This window comes from Micropterus dolomieu, linkage group LG17 (genome assembly GCF_021292245.1).
Source record: "Micropterus dolomieu isolate WLL.071019.BEF.003 ecotype Adirondacks linkage group LG17, ASM2129224v1, whole genome shotgun sequence".
Classification (NCBI taxonomy): Eukaryota; Metazoa; Chordata; class Actinopteri; order Centrarchiformes; family Centrarchidae; genus Micropterus; species Micropterus dolomieu.
The window spans coordinates 37,162,632-37,165,905 of NC_060166.1; the positions used below are offsets into that span (position 1 = coordinate 37,162,632).

The 3,274-nt window shown below is 35.4% G+C and overlaps 1 pseudogene; it reads left to right on the forward strand.

Moving 5' to 3' along the window:
* Window positions 1-880: 880 nt before the first annotated feature.
* Window positions 881-1,837, forward strand: LOC123985389 (annotated as a pseudogene).
* Window positions 1,838-3,274: the final 1,437 nt, after the last annotated feature.

Sequence of the window (3,274 nt, forward strand, 5' to 3'; positions counted from 1 at the left end):
TTCGTCTGACGAAAGTAACACTATTGGAATCTTTTATGATGTAATGTAGACAATGAAATCCCCAGATTCTTTGCATTTTCTTTGAGAAACATTATTCTTAAATTGTTGAACTATTTGCCAGTGCAGTCTTTCACAGAGTGGTGAACCCTTCCCCATCTTTACTGCAGAAAGACGATTTTCAAATCCAATCATGTGACTGACTTGTTGCAAGTTAACCTAATTAATTATGAGATGTTCCACCGGGTGTTTTCTTTTAGCATTTCAAAAATTTTAGGCAAATAAACAGATTTCTCAGTTTCACTATTTGAAAAGCTGTCTTTGTGCTATAATTATGAGGTTTCTATTTAGATTTTTCACAGAGTGCCAACCTTTTTTGAAACTGGATTGTGGTATTTCACAAGGACAAAGCAAAAGAATTGAGAAAAGCCAGAAAGAAATTAAATAATTTACTGTAGAAATAATGGTCTTCCTCTTTCCTTTCTTCACGAGATCACCCCCCCGCCCCCCCAAACATGAAACCATACTCTTAATTATCACATTAAACATAGTAAGAAGCTTTGTTTTGAAAGTAGCCATTCAAATGAAGCTTTACTTGCTTCAGACACATCTTCTGACTGTTGTCGAGCTGGTGCTGCTAACAATAATGACGTAGGACTGGCCTGTTGGGACTTTTCTGTTCTGGAAAGGTATAACACAGTAGATATTTCTGCATTCCACAGTTAGAGGTGACCACAGCAGTCTGGCTGGGTAAGTTTAGGCTGCCTGTGATGCTGTATATTTAAACAAGCAAATTATTTATTCTAGGATAAGTAATGAGCAGAAACTCTTTCAGTATTTGCACACTTTGTAGTTTGTAGTTGTTTCGCCTAAAACAAGAAAGATGATAAATTCAACTTTATCCAGTTTGTCTTATTTTATTCTTGGAGCTTATTTGCATGTTGGAAACTTAAGATACTTTTATTTCCTGATAACTGCTTTGCTTTACATTGTAATTGTTGCTGTCAACACGTCTCTCATTGTGGTTATCTGTATGAACAGAAGCTAACATGAACCTATGTACCTTTTTCTGTGCAGCCTGTTTGTAAATGAGCTGTATGGTAGTACAGGGTTGTTTCCATTCCTTCTGCTTCAGATTCTCTCAGACATTCACACTGTTTCTGCTCCCTTTTGTTTCCTGCAGATTTTCTGTTTGTACTCTTATGGAAGTATAGAATTTGCCAATTTAGCCGCCATGTCTTACGACAGATATCTTGCTATCTGTTGTCCTCTACAATATAACACACGCATGACTTTAAACAAGGTATTTATATTTATTATTGTGGTATGGTTGTACTCTTTTGTGAATATTCTAATTATTTTATCTTTAAACATCCGGTTGACTCTGTGTGGACACATCATTAACAGTTTGTATTGTCATAACTACCTAGTAGTTAAGTTGGCGTGCTCTGACACCAGACTGAATGACATTTATGGACTTTTTGTTGTTTTTCTCACCATCGTAGTCCCTCTGCTGCCAATAATTTTCTCTTACCTGAAAATTCTTAAGGTTTGTTTTGCTGCTTCCAAACAGACCAGACAGAAAGCTGTCAGTACCTGCACACCTCAGCTTGTGTCTCTGTTGAACTTTTCCTTTGGCTGCAGCTTTGAGATACTTCAGAGCAGATTTGATATGACCGGTGTTCCCAGTGTGCTGCGTATCATTCTGTCTCTGTATTTTCTCATCATACAACCACTTTTGAATCCTATCATGTATGGAATGCAAATGTCCAAAATCAGAAGAACATTTAAGCATCTGTTCTGTTATAAACTGTTGACTGGTCAGATTGATACCATGTAAGTGCAATAAAAAAGTGTCAGTGTAAATAATTTTTAATATCTCGCAATGAAATGTTCTGGTTGAAAACATGAATGGAATGGAAACAAATGTCTTTCTATTAATGTTAATGTGAAGTGTGGTACATTTAAAATAACAAAATAGAACAACATTAAACTGTTAACATAAGGTATTTATTGTGGCCATTATGAAATATTTATCCACATGCATCCCAGTACTTATGACCCAGAGAGAAAGTGTTTGTCACCTCATGTTTACCCAGAGCAATACACACCTATATATTAATAGAAGTAAAGACTTTCAGTTAGACAATGTGTGTGTGAATGATTTTAAAGCAATTTACTATTAACTATGTAGTTAATGTGGCAAAACAATTCTTTGAAGTTTATTGTCATAGTACAGCATAATAATTGTGCCCTGGCTCTCTCATCCTTGAGATAAATACAGACTATCTATAACATAACAATTACAGGTAAGGTATATGATTCTACATGTACTTTTTGTCAAACTCAGTGAATATCTAATTATGGCTCTGTAAATGGGAAACATGGTGGCCACACAGCACTGTTCCAGCCATGATTTGAGAGTCAGTAACATTAAATGACTTGCCCACAGACGAAAGTAAATGGAAAAGGATGAAAAAATCCACATGTTATATATCATTTTAGTATTGTTTTATCAATGGGGTTTTTGCAGCGCATTGATACTGTGAAGTCAAGATCACTGTAATCAGTTTAACACATTGCTCGCTTCAACGTTACATCTACTTGACTAAACTGAATGCAGCATTGTAGACAATATTTTCTCCTTGTAATCCATGTTTCCAATGCATGGATAGCCTTTGGATATTGCTGGAAATTGTTCGGACTCCCCCTCCTTAAAGGGTAAATTATTTATATTTAACTATATCATAACAATTTATTAATGCATTGCATATAAACAGCACTTTTAACACCAAAAAAGCAATATCAGAAGCCTACTGGTCCTACCAGGCTGGACATGTAGTCTGCCAAAATACGTATCCCCATCCAAAATGCACAGATGATGGCCTACTATCAAGTATTTAATTTTGGACTAATAAAAAGGATGAATATAGAGACGTTTGTTGTTTCCTAGCAAAAGTTACAGTGGGATACAAAATATAAACTGGGATCCAGTGAATTTCTAGTACACTAGAACTTAATTCTGTTCATTAAGCCTTAAGAAGTGTTGCATGTACTGTAACTTGAGCTAAATAATATAATTTAACAAAACTACAACTAAGTTACTGAAAAGATCCAGTTATTGAAACAAATAAGTGTAAGTTACTGAAACATACTAAAACATTGCCTTATATACTAAACAAGAAATTTTGAAAGCTTGAACATTGCCTTTGTGTCCTTTGGCCCAGATTGAATGTGCCCCTCTGAAAAAACAACTGGCCCCAACCTGGCCTCCTCA